This window comes from Capricornis sumatraensis, chromosome 19 (genome assembly GCF_032405125.1).
Source record: "Capricornis sumatraensis isolate serow.1 chromosome 19, serow.2, whole genome shotgun sequence".
In the NCBI taxonomy this organism is placed as follows: Eukaryota; Metazoa; Chordata; class Mammalia; order Artiodactyla; family Bovidae; genus Capricornis; species Capricornis sumatraensis.
Genome location: NC_091087.1, coordinates 72,653,136 through 72,672,687, shown reverse-complemented (window position 1 = coordinate 72,672,687; position 19,552 = coordinate 72,653,136). Strand labels below are relative to the sequence as shown.

Below are 19,552 nucleotides of genomic sequence, written 5' to 3'. Positions count from 1 at the left end.
ATTTTTTCTTTCTACATTAATTTATATTTATTTAATGGTTCCGTCACAGATCCATTAATACATAACAACAAATTTAAGTCCGGAAAATCGATACAAGAATATGGTCTTTGAATAATCCAGACCTCTCTCTGGAAAAGCAGTTTCGAAAAGGGAGGAGACTGCAGGTGTTCTGGGTTGGACCTCAGAGTTTCAGACATGTTTTCATCGTTCAGGACTCTACCCGAAACGATCATCATCATTGGTCCGTGACTTAGTCTCTTTTCTTCATTCATTTCTATATTTGCATTGATTAAATCATCAGCTAATTGGTATTAATAATAACAATACTACGTGATTCAGTAAATGTCCCAGGAATAAGACCTTCATATTCATAATCTCAGCTTACAGAATATTTTTTCATTCAGAGGCTTTTTCTTGCTTTGTTCAACCTCAATCCTGCACATAATTTATTAATCAAAACAATGTTTCTTATCACATTTGCCACTCAACTATGGGCAACATTTTTATTAATTTCATACTTGTTAATAACATCATGAGTACCTCAAACAAATCACCCAAGCCAACAACCTGACCCATTATTTACCTTAGGCCTTCCTGACACAGAGGCAGCCGAGGACTGAACACAGCGAAGGCTGAAGCAGCAGGAACACCCCTTCTACAGAATAACAAGCGGACAAGGGAATAAAAATATTCAGATGTTCTCCCCATTGGTCCAATAATCTGTGCTTCATTTGCACAGTAACGTAGTCATTTACTAAATGATGATAATATTGACTTCATTTCCCCTTAATGAATCTAATGTCCAATTGATTACCGCCTCAGTCAGTAACTATTGCCCATCATTTTCCAAATCACTCTTAACCAAAGAGGTACCATCTTTCCAGGACTTTTTTACCTAATGGATATCAGTCTTTTCAATATATATTAATGTATTAGTCCATGTTAGTATTATTTCCCAAAAACCACAAATTTTTATTATTGAAAAGTCTTTATAGTCATCATTTATTCTATAAATTTGCAATTAACTACTTCATTGATCAAATCATAAAAATAGAAAACAAAATGCATGGTCATAATAACCAAAACAAAGATCTTTTTATATCCATAAACTTTCACTATAGGATCACTTCAAACAACACAATGGACTAGATTCCATGCCTTGGATCTCAGAGTTCCAGACATGTATTGATCACGCATGACACATACGCCACGGGTGGTCACCACTGATCCAATATTGACCCTCTTTTTCTACATATGGTTCTATTTCTTTACTGCATAAATCATAAATTCACTAATAATCTTAGCAGTGCAATTAAAAACACAGGAGCTTTGGTGTATACAGAATTATTGCTAGTTTAATATATCTCACATTAATAGTCATTTTCCATTTAGGGTTAATCAGCATAATGGTTCATAGATACATACTCAAGACAGAAATGCAGCTACCTTCTCTGCTCATATTCCACATTCCTTAATGATTGAGTGAATTTCTTTAATAAGAAATACTGAAAATGGAACTTCAACTATTATGCACATTAATCTCCATTCTCTTATTATTCAGAGGCAACCACAGATCTGGTGCCCACGACAGATGCTAAATCATCTTTAGCGCGTTCAGTCTGAGGAGCGCAAAACACAGAAGAGGATGGAAATAATAGACCAAATCGCCACTGATCCTTACTTGGGGCATTTCATCTACACCACACTTAATTATTCATTATTTATTCCTCCTATATTTTTTTCTTAAACTTATTAAAAGAAAACTTCAATCTTTAGTCTGAAAAAGAATAAATAAATGGCTATTACATAAGCATGTCTATAGCATTCTGGCCAAAGGGGTGACCCTCACCAGTTTAATGGGATTCAGCATTTTGAATTTTTACTCACAATCCCTTGTCTAAAAAGAAGATACTCATATGAGAACACTTTCACAAGTTTTCCTTCCATGTTTATGTGTTTAATGATTTCATCATAGATTCATTGTTAATAACCACTATAACTATGAAATTAACAAGCATATGATCTTTTTGTATTCCAGACAACTCTTTATAGAAACAATTTCAACAAAGGACATAGACTACTTATGTTCTGGGTCGGATCTCAGAAAGACTCCTCAGAAACGTTTTCATCCTTCAGGACTCTTCCTGGAATGATAAGCATAATCGGTCCATGTGTGTGTCTATGTTCTTTCATTTCTATTTGTTTATTGACTAAACAAGTAACTAATTAATAAACATTTTAAAAGTCTATTATTCCCAAAAAACCTAACAAGCCTAGGACATCACTACGGTGTAAATAGTTCAATTTCACAGCAATGTGATTTCAGCATCTTTTTTTAAATTAAATGCTGTTTTTGCTTTATATATTAATCAACTAATATTTCATCAAATTCTCTATTTTTCACTGAGCTATAATTGAAAGCTATGACTTTTTGTTATTCTGGATGAAAATTTCAAACTGTAACCTTAATAAACACAGACACGCACAAATAACACAAACGCAGAAATCAACAAATCCATGATAAACTAAGCAAGCAAACCAAGGCAAGCAGTTGGCTATTACTGACAACTGGGCTTTTATTTCTAACACAAAGATGCAATGGTAAGGCACAAAATCAGGGGGAAAGGCTTAATTAAAATTTTAACACTCGGTACTTGGAAAATACTCAACAAAACCTTGTTATAGCTAATATATCTCTGCAGAAACTCTCATCTCAAATGTGTCTCATATTTATTGTAAGGTTTCACAATGCATTAATCAATAGAAAGCTTCATATTCATTACTTATTTATCAATGGGATAAAAATGGCCTTATTTGATTATCTGGAGAAGGGAATAGCAACCCACTCCATTATCTTGCCTGCAAAATCACATGGATAGAGGAGTCTGGTGGGCTACAGACCATGGGGTCACAAAGCGTTAGACACAATTGAGTGACTAACTTTATTTGATTATATTTCAAACATCTTATTGGAAAAATAATAACCAATAGAAAACAGCAAAAAGAGTTAAAGAGCAGGTAATGCTCAAAATGGTCTACTGGCTCCAAAAAAGTGCATTCCAACACGAATGCCTCCCCCCAAATTCTTAGATTCCCTTTATGTAATACCTCAGACTCCATAAAATGTATTCATCACACACAACTCACATGAAACTAGCAGGCACCAATCATCCAATGTTATCTTCTTTCACCCCATTTATTTCTATATTATTTACTGAATAAACACTCACCTAGCTCTCTGTCTCAGAGCAACCTGAAGCTCACGACCTTGATCACCATGGAGGCTGAAATCTCCATGAGCTCCTATTCTGACAAGTACCAAGCAGAGAAGGAGCGCACAGAGAGAGCCATTTGCCCTTCACAGATGTGTATGCATGCTTTTTGATACTTTCATTGGCTCAGTTACTGAAACCAATGAAAACCCATGAAGAGAAAGACCACATTTCTTTTCTATTGGACCTCAGAGTTCCAGACACGTATTATTCTTCATCAAAGACTTATACGTTGGCATGGATCATCACTGATCCAAACACCATGACTTTTCATTCCACATTGGTAACTGATTCATGCCTTGATTCACTAATGACGATTTTAACACTATGGGGTTAAAAGGAGGCCAAGAAGGTGTCATATGGCTCATAGGTCTCCAGAAAATTTTCACATCATTCCATCTCTGTCTTATCTTTGCTATCGTCTTACCCCTCCATCACTTCCTTGTTCATCAAGAAACTGATAAAAAATGGCCTTCTTTCATTTTCTGCCACCTAAGTGAATTGTGTAATCTTTACTTTTAGAGAAACTACCTTAGAACAGATGAGGAATCAGATGATTCTCACATGGGTCTAGGGTCTAGGGTTCCAACACCGAAGATGCCATCCTAGGCTGGTGCTCCATGAGGAATCCCTCCATCAGATCCCATGCATTCACGCTGAGAAGTATAAAGCAAAGCAGATCATCAGGATCGTGGAGACACTCTCCACAGCTCCCTGCTTCCGTTCAGGCTTTCCTTAACTTAGGCTATGTGGGAAATCTCTTGAAAACAAACCACTTGGATCTTAGTAGAGTCACAAGACAAAGGCTGACTATGACCTACCCTGTCCCCGCCATCTTTTCCCTAAGTGCTAACCTTTATGGCCCATGGCCTCCTCATTGAACTCTGAGGTGTCCTTGCCATATTCACAGTCTACCTTGTCTCAACCCATACTTCCAGGACTGGCAATTGTCTTCTGCCTTTCACCTTTACATCTCTTCATGTGTTTAGGAAGACCTACTCTATTTGTCCATTCTACTCAACAGAAAGTTCCAGCATCAAAACAAGGACCATGAGACCCTGATGCATTCTTGACCTCTGCTATAGTGTCACTCCCATCAGGATAATGGATGGACTCGATTCTATTTGCATTGGACCTCAGAGTTCCAATCACGCATTCATCATACACAATTCATACGCCACCCAGTAGTCATCATCGATCCACTGTTTTCACTGATTTCTACATTCGTTAACCATTAATTCCACACATCTCTCCTAGATACACTGCTTAAATGTGATCATTACTCACACGGGTTTCTATAATCGTAAGGTTCACGACCACGGACTACTGACAGTCTATTCAGCTCAAAGGCGTCAATTCTCATGAATAGAGTCCAGTCCATGAAAACCAAAGAAAAAGAGAGAGGAAAAAATATTTAGGGTCAGTGATTCTTCCACTCCAGATTTCATGTTCTGAATCATGAGGAATCAATACCTATTTCATAATGCAAAGATGTTGCTTTCTAGAAATAAAACTATCCTCAAATTTGAGAGTATACAATCAATACAAGTGACTCTTCCTGTGGTTCATCTGCATGGCGCTTGGCCAAGCAGTTGACCTCTTAGGTTCATATGTTGCTAAATGTGCATCCACAGAGGCAATTTTTATCATTATTTCTTGCTCGACCGCAAGTGTCCAAAGGAGACACTAACTGACCTTTTCTACTCAATCTAGTAGGTATATCCTTTCAAGGAACCTGTCTTTTGATAACAAGAAATCTAAATTCACTAACCCAACCTAAGAATATGACTTTGTAGATTCCCAATATCTGTCCACATGAAGAAAGACAAGTAGACAAGAGGGATGTACTGTCACGGCCCTTGGGCTCCCAGATACTCGGGGTTACTTGCCCACCCCTCCTCCTCTACCCAAGTTCATCTTTGCGTCCGTTAGGCCCAGTTGTAGGTCTTTCATTCATTCATTTTGATCATATAAATCATCACATCATCAATACTGATGAAATAAAAGCAGGATGACCCCAAGCACAGCAAAAATACCCTTGAATATCTCAAACTTCTCTCCAATCACTACCACCATTGAGGAACCAATGAAAATCCATGTTGAGAAAGACCACATTTCTTTTCCATTGGACCTCAGAGTTCCAGATATGTATTATTCATAATTGATAACCCATACACTGGCATGGATCATCATCGATCCAGAAACCATGACTTTTTTTTTTTAAGATTTTTCTATGCGGACCATTTTTAGAGTCTTTATTAAATTTGTTACAATATTACTTTTCTTTTTATGTTTTGGTATTTTGGTCATGAGGCATTTGGGATCTTAGCTCTCCAACCAGGTATCAAACCTGCAACCCTGCCTTGGAAGGTGAACTTAACTACTAACTAGTGGGCCACCAAGGAAGTCCTTGATTGAACTTATTACAATGAAAACACTTCAGCCAATTTCCCAAACCAGGATGGAAATCTTGGCCATTACTTCCCTGCGTCTCTGTCCCATAGCAACATGAAAATGATAACTTTGATCACAATAAAGGTTTGAACTTTGATTCTGAAAAGTGTTAAATAGAGAATGTGATAGAAATACTGAGACTTTCTCTTCATTGATTGACATATTTATTTGGTGATTCTTTCATTGGTTCAATTATAATTAAGAATGAAAATGTAAAAGAAAAAAAAAATTTGTTTTGCATTAGACCTCAGAGTTCTAGATTTATATTTATCAGACATAACTCATACCCCCCCAGTAGTTATCATTGATTCAATGTCATACCTCTTTTAATTCATTATTTCTATATTATTTATTGCTTAATTCATAATTCAGTAATAATAATTTTTAAATGGTATTATTAGAACCACAAAAAGCTTAGAAATCTCATATATAGAACCACTTTCATGTCAATATTTCTTTAATTATTCTGTTTTCACTATATGAATTAATCATATAATGCTTCATATTAATCCCATATTTCACACTGGGCTATTTGGATTTCATTGATTGATTGTATGTCACAGTTCACAATAATAAAGTCAGTACCTTTAAACAAAACATTGAAACTAAAACCAAAATTTCTCTATTACTCATATGGCCTCCACATTCTTAACACATGAATACAACCAGGGATCTCATGACTGTGGAAGAATGCTTTTACCAGTTTAGGAGTACCCACTCTAAGGAGTACAGAGCAGAGAACATGACAAAATGGAAACTTTATCGCCACTGATCCTTGTCTTCCACCTTTCATTTACTCATTTAGGCATTTATTAATTTTTCATAATGTAGCATTCTTTTCTCTTAACAAAAGAAACACTTAAACTTGAAACTGACCCAGAACAATAATGTTGACTCTTACATATCAGTGTCTTTATGACCTTTTCAGTAAGAAGGCAAAATGCTTAGCTTAACGGGCATGAATGTTTTCAATTTTATTAATAATATTTCTTACCTCACCACATATGTTCCTAGTGGACAGCGCTTCCCTGTCTTCTTTTACATTTTTAATGGTTTGCTTATTGATTATCATTGATATATCTAAATATATAATCTGCTGCTGCTGCTGCTAAGTCACTTCAGTCATGTCCAACTTTGTGCGACCCCATAGACGGCAGCCCACCAGGCTCCCCGTCCCTGGGATTCTGCAAGCCAAGAACACTGGAGTGGGTTGCCATTTCCTTCTCCAATGCATGCAAATGAAAAGTGAAAGTGAAGCCGCTCAGTCGTGCCCCATGGATTGCAGCCCACCAGGCTCCTCTGTCCATGGGATTTTCCAGGCAAGAGTACTGGAGTGGAGTGCCATTGCCTTCTCTGAATATATAATCTAAATATATCTAAATTTGTAAACTCCAAAATGAAATAAGATGTTGGTACTTTCCTAACATCCATCTCTGCGGTCATTTAAAAAAATCAAAGATTGACTAGATTTTGCTTTGTGAGGAATCAGGGTTACAGATACACAGTATTTACCAGAGACTCCCATGCTTCCAGTCATATGGTCTAGGAGGGGCTCTTTTCCCTACTAACATCTACATTTACTAATTCATTATTACTTAAGTGAGCATAAGTTACACAAATAAATCATGAGTAAGACCCTCGAATATCTTTGACATCCATCTAAACAATCATTTCCGCTGACAATCAACTCTTTCATTAACTGATCTCAGTGCTTCATATATGAATTAATTGTCATATTGCTTTGTATCGATGGTATTTGACATCAGATTTTTGGAATTTTTTATGATATTTAATTTTTAATAATATCTTTTAAAAATATGGCTTAATCCAAGACAAGAACATTGACAAGTACTCACATTGTTCTCCACTGTCCTAACATACAGATGCAACCACAGGCCTCCAGACCAGGAAAGATGCTTAAGTCAGCTCAAGGGCATCCATTCTGAGGAGTACATGGGAGAGCAAACGACACACAACGGAGACTAATCACTGATCCTTGCTTTCGCATTTCATTTTTAGTGATTTAGCCAATCATTAATTTAGAATGCTCTAAATTATTTCATTCTCTCTTAAGAAAATGAAACTTAAAACTTGTCCCTAACAAGAAAATAAGCAGTGACTACGACTATTGTCTATTATTCTTACCCCAAAACTTAACAGTCAGGCACTGTCTGCTTCCCTTTGGACTTCTTTTCAAATTTATTAACAGTATTTCTTGCATGAACACACAGTTTTTCAATTGAATAAGGATATATTCATCCAGCTTTATGTACATATTTATAGATTGTTTCATTTCTCCGATTAGAACAATAAAGTGAAAACGCATGAATGAACAAAGAAAAAAATAAGATCCCTGTATATTCCTGATTTCTATCTATGGGATCTTTACAAGCAGAGATAACGTATTGGATTTCCTTCTCCTGAACCTCAGAGTTTCAGGCACACACTATTTATCATCTGTGATTCAAACCACCAGTCATCATCATTGGTCCAGGATTGGCACAATTTCTCTTTGTTTATTCACTCATTAATTCACCCTAATCATAGGGTAAATACTCCTAAGTAAATACTCAAATTAACAAAAGAACGTTTACTATTACTTACACTGGCCTCCATACTTCTATAGAGGCAACCAAAGGGCTTGGGATCATGGAAGATGGTTAAATCATCTCAAGTATGTCCAGTCTGTGGAGTACAGAGCACACTAGTTTATAAAAAAAGATTAGGATCTTATCTACATCGATCCTTCCCTTCCACATCACTTACTCCATTTTTTGGAATCTATTAATTTTCCATTACACATACACATTTTTTCTATTAACAAAGAGAACAAACCCAACCTTGGAACTGATCCAGAATAGAACTGACTCTTAATTAGCCACGTCTACATGATCCTTAGCCAAAGAAGCAACATACTTGAACCATTTATTCCTCAATGGGCTTCAGTGTTTTCAAAATTGATTAGTAATATATTTTGCCTCACCTCACGGTTGAAGACTACTTCATTTTCTCCTTCTTCCTTCTCTAATGATTCTATCTATGATCCATTCATAATAAACCTAAATCTATAAACCTAAGAACATGGTGTTTGTGTCTTTCTGACAGTTGTCTATAAAATCCTTTCCAAATTAAAGTTTGAACACGGTATTTTGGGTGTTGGATCTCAGTGCTTCAGACACTTCTTTTCATCATCTACAATTCAGATGCCACCAGTCATGACGACTGTTATGTGATCCATGTCTACTGTTTGGGTCTCGTTTTCTTCATGGATGTCTGCATGTGCATTGATCAAATTATTAATTATTGAATTATTAATTTTCATAATAAGGAAAAAATAATTCCTTATGAAAAAGCCAAGAGGAAGATTCTACAGTTTGTCTATACAATCACGTCCCACATGGACCATATCTCTTTTGTTATTCAATCTTAATGTTACATGCTATCAATTAATCAAGTTTCATAGGTATTTACTATTGATAATCGCTAACTTCTTAATTTAAGAATTTTTAATAATACCAAACACGCCTTTAAATGAAGACTCAAACCAAGACAAGATTTTTGATCGTGACCCACCTTGGTCTCTTTCCTGACAGAGACACTGATAATCTTCATTGTAGCAGAAGCTGAAGTCCACTCCAGTATCTGTCCCGAAGAGTACCAAGTATACAAGGTGATTAAAAGCAGATGGAGACACTCTCACCATTAATCCATACTTTCTACCATTCATATACATAGTAACTTAGGTATTTGTTAATTTATAGTAATATTTATTATTTTTCTCTTAATCAATCAGATATTAACTATTCTCCTATTGATTCTGTTACAAAAATATTTTTTAAATCTCTGATCACACGTCGAAAACCAGATCCTTGCACATACATGAGAAATGTCTAAAGCAACATTTCCTACCAGATTCTTTCTGTGTTGGACCTCAGAGCTCCTGACACGTAGTATTCACTATACATGACTCATATGCGCCAGTCATCATCATTGGTCCAGATTTAACCTGTAGTCTTCATTTTTTGCTTAATACAATCATTCACAAATAATAACAAAATTAATTTGTGTAAATCACAAAGACCTAAGTAGTTTCTGGAAAATTCCTAACATATGTCTCCTAACAGACTCAGTGTTTAATATACCAATTAATCAACATCATGCTTCATACCAACACCACCTTCATTGTGAGGCTATCATTGGCCTTCCATCATTATATTTCATAGATTTTTTTTTTTTTTTGGCTGCATAGCATGTGGGATCATAGTTCCCTGAAAAGGGATTGAATCCACGTCCCTTGCAGCGGAAGGATGGAATCAAAACCACTAGACTGCCAGGCCAGTTCCAAGTCTTCAGAGTGAATACAATTAGCTACGTCAGTAAGAAACTTAACTGTTACTTACACGGGTTCCTACACATAGATAGATGCAGCCATACATTTTTTGATCACAGGAATCATGGTAGAAACTTGAACAGCATTGAGAACCCATCCTGAGGAGTACAAAGCATGGCAGATGACAAAATAATTCAGGCCTTATGTCCATTGATCACTGCTTCCACATTACATTTTCTTAGTCATTTAAATATATACTAACTGATGTTAATACTTCTGTCTCATGTCCTAAAAAAAGAACAACTCTTAACTCACTACTGACACAGAGCATTATCAGTGACTATATATTATCTCTGCCTATGCATGAGATAGTTAGCTAAAGAGGTAATACCCTTGATCCAATTATTTCTTAAAAAATACTCATACTTCCAGATTAAATTAATAGTATTTGTTGTCTCATCTCCCATAATTGAACAACGTTTTACCCTCTTGATCTTTATTTACTCAAGTAACTGAATAGATTTGTTCTTGATTTTTTTTGTAGTAATGATGCCACCAAAATTCATGAACCACTAAGGTCCAAGAACTTTGTCCAGGACTAAATTCTAGGACTAGCATTCCTAGCCTGCCTCAGGATCACATCCAGCAGAGACAACAGACCAGGTCTCTTTCTGTATAGTACAACTCAGTGCCGGACACAGGCCAGCCATCACCCCTGATGAACTCATACCCTACCAGCGGTCCTTTGTTGGTCCACAATTTGCCCTTTCTCCTCATTTATTTGCACACTTGTTGATTTTTAATTTTTAATTGACTAATATTAATTAAAAAAATGTACATGAAGCACAAAACCTCAAGCACAAGAGCCTCAAGCACCCTTAACATCTGTACATACAATAATTTGCCTCAGCAATTCTCAGTCTAGGTGAGCACCTACTCATTAAGGACCACGTGTGACATATGAATTGCATAATGGGCCACAGCAAACTTCTTAGATTATACTTAATGCATGTTTTAAACAAAACAGTGAATATTCTTAAACAAGACACCCCCACCAGGATGAGAGCTTGGCCTATTACTCACATTTGCCCCTTTGCTCCTAATACGGAATTCACTGCCATGGCAGGAGGCTTACCTTATTAGTTCAGTTCATTCTGGGTATAAGCAATGCAGATAAAACCTTGAGACATTCATCCCATTAACACCTGCTTTTCTCATGGCATTTTCTCAGTCACTTGTGTATTTATTATTTATAGTGATTTCTTTTTTTCTAAAATAAACAAACTAACTTGAACTCAGACTCAGACTCAAAGCTGCTGCTAAGTCACTTCAGTCGTGTCCGACGCTGTGCGACCCCACAGACGGCAGCCCACCAGGCTCCCCCGTCCCTGGGATCCTCCAGGCAAGAACACTGGAGTGGGTTGCCATTTCCTTCTCCAATGCGTGAAAGTGAAAAGTGAAAGTGAAGGCACTCAGTAGTGTCTGACTCTTAGCGACCCCACGGACTGCAGCCCACCAGGCTCCTCCGTCCGTGGGATTTTCCAGGCAAGAGTGCTGGAGTGGGCTGCCATTGCCTTCTCCGCAGACTCAAAGCAAGAACAGACTTAATTTGTTTCCCTGCCGCTATCATTCTTCCCCAAAGTGTAACCTCCTCATCCGTTTACTGCTTAATGAGAACCTCCTTAATGAGGGTCTAAGTTATATTAACAGTAAGTCATGCCTCACCACACATTTTCATACTCGGATATGCTTCACCATTTTCATTTTATACACTGACATATTTGTTTATTCTTCCATTAAATTATTTAAGATAATAAAATCAAAATTCATGCACCACCAAAGACTGAGAATATAATCCTTGAACATTACTGAAATATATCCCTTTCCACAGATGTAAACATAATTTTTTGTCATGGACCTCAGTAGTTTGTAGATGTTTGATCATAAAAAAATATTTCAAAATGCATTCCATTCCCATCATTGGTCCATGGTAGGCCTTTTTCTCATAATGTGAACGCATTGTGCACGTCTGACTCTTTGTGACCCTATGGACTGTAACCCGCCAGGCTCCTCTGCCCATGGGATTCTCCAGGCAAGAATACTGGAGTGGGCTGCCATGCCCTCTTCCAGGGGATCTTCCTTACCCAGGGATCGAACCCATGTCTCCTGCATAGCAGAGAGATTCGTTACCGCTGAGCTACCGAGGAAGCCCATGAACCCAATCAGAGCTAAATATTTTTTCAGAACTAAACTACTGACTAGTATTATACTTACATCTCCAATGTGCTCTTCCTCATGATGAAAATAGCTTATATTGCTATCAACTAAGGAATGTTTAGGGAAAACCTAAAACAAAAATTTAAACAGCTGTAAAACTGGATGACTGGGACTCAAACTGTTTTTAAAATCACCCAAAGTGATCCAATTAATCATAATCAAATTAATCATAAATTTTCATTTCTCATCATTCATACAGATCTGTCCTTGACAGATTTTGTTCATCTATGTAGTCATATACTCATTTCTTAAACATACTGGCAGCCCAGAGACCTTGGTCTTTTCAGTTCAGCTGCACCCATTTAGTGGTCTGTAAAGATAATATTAAAAGAATGAGACATTTTCTCCATGTGCATGCGTGCTCAGTTATATCTGACTCTTTGCAACCCCACTGACAGTGGCCCACCAGGCACCTCTGTCCATGGGATTTTCCAGGCAAGAATACTGGAGTGGTTGCCATTTCCTGCTCCAGGGGATCTTCCCAACTCAGGGATCGAATCCATATCCCCTGTGTCTCCTGTGGGTGGATTCTTTACCATCTGAGCCAACTGGAGAGCCCCCTTTCTCCATTAAATATTCAGATATTTATTAATTACTAAATTTGTTATTTCTTGAAAAATATGCTACCTGAAACTCAGCACTGACACACAGCAAGAACACTAATTATTATGACATATATTTGACTTTATCAGTGATGCTCTAGAAACATTGCTTTCTGATAGGCAGCATTAGCAGAACGTGGGAACATATTAGGAAGACAGATAAGTGGAACCCACAGTAAGGGTATTGAGTCAGAAATGCTGACTCTGGGGCCAGCAACCTGTCATCTAACAAGCCCTTTGGGTGATTCTGACCAAGCGTGAGAACCCTGCTGCACATTTACTGAACCAGAGAGGAAATACCTGTGATCTACTGGTTTCTTAACATAATGCTGCACTTCAGAACTAGATGAACAAAATTTTCTATCTATCCATCTACCTATTGATTCTTTAATTTATTCCTGTATACTACTGTAACAAGTCCCCAGGATCTATCTAAACCCCAGAATTAGATTCTTGAAAATTACAGAAATCTAACTAAAGACTTATTCCCACGGATAATAATATCAAATCTCCTTTTGAAATGAACTTCAATGATGCAGAAATGAATTAATCACAAGACACATTCAGAATGCATTCCATTCACATCATGGGTTCCTGCTTGACTCTTTCTCATTTAAATTCTACCTTCTTTAAAGATGTAAAAAAGAACCATCACAGACTCACTATCCACTCCGCATTCAAGCACTGTAAATATCTTACATTTTCCTGCAGGTTGCTTCACTAAGTTAATAGCTTAGATCTTCTCGACAGAGGAATGTTTGTAAACCGTGGTGCAAACCTAATCTGGAATAATAAGTAGCTGTGAAAGAGAATGTAAAAGCCTCAAACTTTTAGAAAATTATACTGAATTCAATGACTTCATAAAACTTGCCACACTGCATATCTTCAGCATATATCCATATTTGGTCTTCCTTAACTTTATTTTGTTGGTAGCTACTTATTAGTAATTTTACTTTTCATCTGTCCATTCTTTAATTCATGAAGTAATTTCACAAACTATTCATGTTTTTAAATAAAATGAAAAATGCCAATAGTGTGGGTGCGTGCCAAGTCACTTCATTTGTGTCCAACTCGTTATAGCTCTTTGCAACCCTATGGATCATCCGCCACCAGATGACTCTGTCCGGGGATTCTCCTGGCAAGAGTACTGGAGTGCCCTCCTCCAGGAGATCTTCCTGAGCAAGGATTCAAAACGGTGTCTCTGTGTCTCCTGCACTGGCAGATGACTTGGGCATTGCTCTTTATCTACCTACTTCTATTTTATTCTACCATCACTCCATTAGTAATAATAAATCGAGGATGTCAAAATAAGAATGCGATTCTTGATATATTTCTAACATCCATCTACCAGATCATTTCCAAAAGAGAGCTTCAACTAATTATCTTTTGTGTTGGGAGTAACAGACACATAGTATTCATTGCCTATAATTCATTTGCCACCAGCTGACATCACGGGTCTATGTTTGAGTCTCTTTTCCTTCATTCATTTCTACTTCTGATCAACTAAATTAAATTAATTCATTGATAATGATATGATGAATACATGATTCCACAATCCCAGAACAAGATATTTGAATATCCTAAACATACTATATAGAATCCTATCTCATGTAGACTTTATCTCTTTGATCAATGAACTTCAATTTTTGTTAACAACATAATATTTCATTATCATTTAATTTATATAATGTTTCAAATGATTTTTATATTTGGACATAGTCCATTTTCATTATATTTATTATTTTTTAATATTACTGTTTTTTTTTATTAAATTTTAAAATCTTTAATTCTTACATGTGTTCCCAAACATGAAACCCCTGTGAAATCCTTAAACAAATAAACAAAGACAAGAACTTTAACATTTACTAACCTTTGTTACCCTCCTGAGAGAGGCAACATGATGATCTTAATCAGAGCAGAAGCTTAAATCAGCTTGTAGGATCCATTCTGGATAGTACCAAGCAGAGAAGATGATAAAAAATGGAGACATTCTCTCCATGTATTCACTTTTTCCATCAAAGAGTCATTTATGTATTCACTGATTAATGGTAATATTTCTTTATTTTTCACTTAACATATGAAGCATCAAAGTTGTACCAGATTCAGAGTAGAAACTATTACTTACTGTCTGCATCATCCTTGAATAAAGATATAATACACTTGATCCATCTAATATTGGCTTCAATTTATATTAGTATTCTTTTCATGACTATACATTCTAAGAATGAACAATATTTCAGCCTCTTCATCTTTACTTAAACATTTGTTTATTTATTCTGCCATTTATTCTTTTAGAGTAAGATTTGGTAAAAATTCATGAACACAAAGACCAAGAACAATGTCTTTGTATTGAAAATATTCCTGACATCTGTCAATAGAATCAGTAGAATCAATAGAGGGATTGGGCTAGATTTCTTCGTGTTGGACCTCAGAGTTTCAGACACGTGAGTACTCATCGTATATGTGACTCATACTCCACTAGTCTTCATCATTGGTCCAAGTAAGGAACTCATCCTTCATTCTCATATATATTTACTGATCAATTCATCAGTTCACTAATAATAGTAAAATAAATATCTGTGAATCACAAATACTCAAGGAAAAGATCCTTAATATCTATCTATACAGTCATTTGCCACATGGAATATACTCCCTTCATTGACCATCTTCATTGATATCAACACCAATTAAGCAACAGAACATCTCCTGTCACTTCTGTATTCATCTATAAACCATGGCTACTCTTCTTTGAATACATTTAATGCTATTTTTATTATCACAATGAATAAACAAACACCCAATCCAAGAGAAGAATTTGACAACTACTTACATGACCCACATGTATTTATACACAGGAAAACCAGCCGAGGCCCTGATCACAGTCAAATGCTTAATAAATTCAGGTGCATCCATTCTGAGGAATACAAATCAGAGCAGTTGATAACAAAATTGAAGGACACTGCACTAGTTTTAGTTTTTACATAGTTGCTTAGGAATATAGTACATTGGGATCATATTTATTAACTTATTCTTAACAAACAAAACAAGGTCAAGCTTGACACAGACCAAGAATAAGAACAATTACTGTCATTTACTGTCTGCATCATTCTTAGCCACAGAGGTCAAGGACCTGAACTTAATGAACTTCAGTATTATCAATCAATATTAAGAGTTTTTATTGACTCACCACATATATTAAGAGTGAATATACTCCAACATCTTCAATGTAATTTATTTACACTTGTACATTGATTTTTTCTTTGGGCAATTTTTCATAGTAAGATGAAAAATTGATAAACTCAAGCCAAGAAAATTATTCTTTTGCTTTCCTAATATTTGTCTGTAATAGTATGCCAAATAGAAGCAACAGATTATATTTTGTTTTTATTGGGCCTCAGGCTTCCCTTGTGGCTAAGCTGGTAAAGAATCTGCCTGCAATATGGGAGACCTGGGTTCAATCCCTGGGTTGGGAAGATCCCGTAGAGAAGGGAAAGTATTCTGGCCTGGAGAATTCTATGGACTGTACATTTCATGGGGTTGCAAAGAGCTGGACACAACTGAATGATTTTCATTTTCACTGTTTTTGGACCTCAGAGTTTCAGGCACATATAGTATTCACCATCCATGACTCATACGCCATCAGTCATCATCACTGGTCCATGTATAGGCCTCTATTTCCTCATTCTTATCGGCATAAGTCTGTTGATCGATTCATTAATTAACTATTAATTATGTTTCACACTTTTATAATACAGTGGATACGTGAGAAAAAAGTTCTCAAAGACATAAATTTTAATTACTGTATTACTCACATCAGTCATAGAGTCCAAGACCACAGAAGATACTGAAACCCACTGGTGTGCGTCCATTCTGAGGAGTACAGAGCAGAGAAGACAAAAAAAAAAACTAAGACTTTCTCTGAATTGGTCTTTGTTTTCTTCAGTTATGAGTACTATTTTTCATAATTTATACTTATATATAAGCTTACATATAAAGATAATAATGTGATCCTGAGAAACACAATTCTAACATCTTTCCGTAAGATCATTGCAAACAGAGGCAGCAGACTTTGACTGGACCTCAGCGTTTCAGACACGAAGTGGTCATCGTCCGTGACTCATACTCCACCAACAGTCATCACTGGTCCAGACCTGAGCCCGTTTCTTCATTCTCATGCACATTTTTCATGATCGGTGCTTTGAATTACATTTTACAAAACCTCATGAAATACAAGAACTTGAACCTTTACTCACATTCTTCTCTAGGCTCTCAATACACAAAGGAAACCATGGAAAACGCATATATCCGCTTGAGTGCACTGATTCTAGGAGGCACAAGGAAAAATAAATAATGAAAAATCGAAATCTTTCTTTTCTCCCTCAGTCTTTGTTTTCATCATTTTTTGATTTACTCAGGTAACTATTAACTCTTCTAAACATATGTACATATGATCTACATATAAATTTATAATATTACAAAGTTGACATTCTCTATTTGAGACAAACCCAGGCTTATCAAACTGGGTCGTACTTATCAATGTCATTGTCTGCACGATCCTTAGAAAAGGGGGTGACATCACTGGTCCATTTACTTCTCAACACGCATCAGTTTTCTCAGTTTATATTATTTCTCGCCTCACCACATACATTCATGGGTGGACAAGGCATCAGTATCACCATTATTTTTTTCCATGTCATTTATTAGTTCTGTTATGGATTCATTTATATTAATAATATAGAAACCTATGAATTGAAAATTATAAGAAGAATATAATTATATATTCCTAACATCAATCCATAGGCTCATTGATGAGAAAGGAAACAGATGAGATTTTTGTGTGTTGGCCTGCAGACTTCCAAACATGTGGCATGTGAGTGACTCTTATGCCACATGGACCTGAAGTTAGGCGTCTTTCTCTCATTCTCCTCTACATTCCTTATACATTAATTCATCAATATACTAATTGAAATTAAGTAAATATACACGAATCACAGAAGCACAAGGACAAGAGCCTTCAGTATCATTCTTCTTTAGAATCATTGGCTAATTGAAAATAGCTCTTCCATTAGTCACTATTGTAAAAATAGATTAAACACCATCCTGTTTCATACATTTCCAGTTTAATTGCTGGACCGTAGTTGGTCTCTTTTCTTATACTTAATACATTTTAAATTATTACAGGGAAACCGTCAACACATCACCCAAACCAAGCACAAGCTTTGATTACTACTTACAGTGGGCTTAACGCTCCTACAGTGAGGCCACCATGAACTTCGAGGTTCAGCATTCTGTTTCTGAGAAGAACAAAGCAAAACACATAACAAAATCAAGACACTAAATCCATTATTGTGTGCACTCTGCCTTACATTTAGTCTATCAATTACTAATATACTAATTTGGAATCATACTTACAAATTTCCTTTTTTAAAAAATGAGTAATATTGAACTGGCTATGGACCCAGAATAAGAACATCTATATTAACATGAGCCAAAGAAGAAAAGGCACTCAAACCACTTATTTTGCTTAATGGAATTCAGTATTCTCAATATATTTTAGTGGTTTTTAATGCCTTACCACATATCTTCATGCTATTAATCTTCACTTTTCAATATTTATACATTGTTTCTTAATTAATTGATCCACTTATAAGAAGAATCAAAATCCAAGAAAATAATCTAAGAGAACAGTCCATTTAGATTCCTAAAATCAGCCTATAAGATCATTTCAAAAAGAGGCAATAGACTCTATGTCTTTTTCGTAGACCTCAGATTCCAGAATGAAGTTGTCATTGTCCATGACTCATACTCCACCAACGGTCATCATCGATCCACATTTCAGCCTCTTTTTATTCACTCTCCTGTACGCTAATTCCTTATTCCTAAATAATAGTTTCTAAAACTCTACAATTCATACAAAGCCAAAGAATAGGAAACTTGAGTATTCTACGTCTGTCCTTAGAATCATTTATCACATGATCTGTTTCATTAATTACTCTTACTCTACCCTAAATTTTAACTTAAAAAAAGGCTTGGGAATAATCTCATATTTATCATTGGCCAATAAATATGCTTTTTAAAAACCTATCAAAAGAAGACAAAAACTTTATTACTCACATGGGCCTCTATACACCAAAGGCATGGAGACAACCAGAGAGCACGTCCGTGAAAGAGCTTTTCAACCAGCTCCACTGGTCCATTCTGAGAGATACGAAGCAGAGTAGATGAGTCAATAAAAATGAGACCTTCTCTGAACTGATTTTCCTTTCCATATTTTATTTATTTAAACCACTTTGATAGTCATTAATTTTTCATACTTTAATTTTTTCTTAACAAAAGGAATAACCTCAAATTTAAGATTGACATAGAAAATAAAACTGACTCTAATGGTCAGAAAATAAAAACTGACTCTGTGATCTTGGATCAGTTGATACCTAAGAGGCATCAGTGTTTTCAATTTCTATTAATAATAATTCTTGCCTCACCACATATCTTCACAGTTAGATAACACTTCACTCTCTTTTTATTTATCTATTCCGTTATTACTTCTTTAATACTCCTTCATCTATTTATTTACACTTCTTTAATAGTTACATTATTGATCCACTAACAATAATAAA

At 35.9% G+C, this 19,552-nt stretch overlaps 2 long non-coding RNA genes, 12 other non-coding genes and 1 pseudogene across 15 annotated transcripts in view; all 15 read right to left on the bottom strand.

The window, feature by feature from the left end:
* LOC138095055 (uncharacterized) overlaps positions 1-12,476 on the bottom strand; it is a 34,336-nt gene extending 21,860 nt beyond the window's left edge. For both annotated transcript variants that reach the window (XR_011146294.1, XR_011146295.1), the window contains exons 1-8: positions 12,331-12,476; positions 10,127-10,214; positions 9,300-9,368; positions 8,331-8,411; positions 4,560-7,668; positions 3,804-3,928; positions 2,082-2,144; positions 584-655 (exon numbers count right to left, since the gene is read on the bottom strand). This is a non-coding gene — a long non-coding RNA (uncharacterized lncRNA). The remainder of the gene's footprint in view (positions 1-583; positions 656-2,081; positions 2,145-3,803; positions 3,929-4,559; positions 7,669-8,330; positions 8,412-9,299; positions 9,369-10,126; positions 10,215-12,330) is intronic.
* Positions 175-246, bottom strand: LOC138095599 (small nucleolar RNA SNORD113/SNORD114 family). The gene has a single exon (XR_011146353.1). It is a non-coding gene; the product is annotated as a small nucleolar RNA SNORD113/SNORD114 family (small nucleolar RNA).
* On the bottom strand, positions 1,160-1,231 carry LOC138095587 (small nucleolar RNA SNORD113/SNORD114 family). The gene has a single exon (XR_011146341.1). It is a non-coding gene; the product is annotated as a small nucleolar RNA SNORD113/SNORD114 family (small nucleolar RNA).
* Positions 3,454-3,528, bottom strand: LOC138095588 (small nucleolar RNA SNORD113/SNORD114 family). The gene has a single exon (XR_011146342.1). It is a non-coding gene; the product is annotated as a small nucleolar RNA SNORD113/SNORD114 family (small nucleolar RNA).
* On the bottom strand, positions 4,402-4,474 carry LOC138095579 (small nucleolar RNA SNORD113/SNORD114 family). The gene has a single exon (XR_011146335.1). It is a non-coding gene; the product is annotated as a small nucleolar RNA SNORD113/SNORD114 family (small nucleolar RNA).
* LOC138095582 (small nucleolar RNA SNORD113/SNORD114 family) lies at positions 5,398-5,472 on the bottom strand. Its single transcript, XR_011146338.1, has one exon. It is a non-coding gene; the product is annotated as a small nucleolar RNA SNORD113/SNORD114 family (small nucleolar RNA).
* Positions 5,967-6,038, bottom strand: LOC138095591 (small nucleolar RNA SNORD113/SNORD114 family). The gene has a single exon (XR_011146345.1). It is a non-coding gene; the product is annotated as a small nucleolar RNA SNORD113/SNORD114 family (small nucleolar RNA).
* Positions 8,147-8,219, bottom strand: LOC138095594 (small nucleolar RNA SNORD113/SNORD114 family). The gene has a single exon (XR_011146348.1). It is a non-coding gene; the product is annotated as a small nucleolar RNA SNORD113/SNORD114 family (small nucleolar RNA).
* Positions 8,883-8,963, bottom strand: LOC138095608 (small nucleolar RNA SNORD113/SNORD114 family; annotated as a pseudogene).
* Positions 9,651-9,724, bottom strand: LOC138095584 (small nucleolar RNA SNORD113/SNORD114 family). The gene has a single exon (XR_011146340.1). It is a non-coding gene; the product is annotated as a small nucleolar RNA SNORD113/SNORD114 family (small nucleolar RNA).
* Positions 12,477-14,801: 2,325 nt separating the features above from the next.
* LOC138095056 (uncharacterized) lies at positions 14,802-19,321 on the bottom strand. The gene is made up of 6 exons (XR_011146296.1): positions 19,050-19,321; positions 18,170-18,229; positions 17,189-17,259; positions 16,748-16,805; positions 15,766-15,849; positions 14,802-14,882 (listed from the first exon to the last, which is right to left on the bottom strand). It is a non-coding gene; the product is annotated as an uncharacterized lncRNA (long non-coding RNA).
* On the bottom strand, positions 15,357-15,434 carry LOC138095583 (small nucleolar RNA SNORD113/SNORD114 family). The gene has a single exon (XR_011146339.1). It is a non-coding gene; the product is annotated as a small nucleolar RNA SNORD113/SNORD114 family (small nucleolar RNA).
* On the bottom strand, positions 16,519-16,595 carry LOC138095577 (small nucleolar RNA SNORD113/SNORD114 family). Its single transcript, XR_011146333.1, has one exon. It is a non-coding gene; the product is annotated as a small nucleolar RNA SNORD113/SNORD114 family (small nucleolar RNA).
* LOC138095581 (small nucleolar RNA SNORD113/SNORD114 family) lies at positions 17,009-17,083 on the bottom strand. Its single transcript, XR_011146337.1, has one exon. It is a non-coding gene; the product is annotated as a small nucleolar RNA SNORD113/SNORD114 family (small nucleolar RNA).
* LOC138095593 (small nucleolar RNA SNORD113/SNORD114 family) lies at positions 18,694-18,766 on the bottom strand. The gene has a single exon (XR_011146347.1). It is a non-coding gene; the product is annotated as a small nucleolar RNA SNORD113/SNORD114 family (small nucleolar RNA).
* Positions 19,322-19,552: the final 231 nt, after the last annotated feature.